Raw genomic sequence first — 565 nt, 5'->3', positions numbered from 1 at the left:
TGTGCATACATACTAAGAGGCCACACTTTTACCTCCCGTAACTGATGCGACTTCCCTGCGGAAAAAATATCCATGTGACTTTCACTCAAGATAGGGACAACTTAAACCTTTATTTGGTAGTATAAACAGAATTAAAGTCTGCCAAACACACAATGCACTGACATCTAATCTGGAAATTTTATTTGCATGTAAGTCCGTATGGATTATGTCGTATAGATAAATCTGTATGAACTTTAGATTCATGGGAATGTATCGATTTAGCTTCAGTGTTTGTTTGTTTTATAATATTTATAACAGAATATATCAAATGAACTTTAGAATGACAAAACGGCGATTACTATTGACTGATATTCGCATTAGCTAACCAGTTTACCAGTAGTAGGGAAGTCTTCCGCTTCAGTGTTTTTTAATTCAAGGATAGAATAGGAAGGTTGTAATTTTACTTTTGATGAGCTATTTGTCAAGCCTTTTTCCTAACAATGTGACGTACAATGGTTGCGACTCATAAGTAGGGAAATACAGTAATATGTGAATGTACCAAACATACATACATACATTATAAAGA

Source organism: Penaeus monodon, chromosome 22 (assembly GCF_015228065.2).
Source record: "Penaeus monodon isolate SGIC_2016 chromosome 22, NSTDA_Pmon_1, whole genome shotgun sequence".
Lineage (NCBI taxonomy): Eukaryota > Metazoa > Arthropoda > Malacostraca > Decapoda > Penaeidae > Penaeus > Penaeus monodon.
This window is presented reverse-complemented; position numbering follows the sequence as displayed.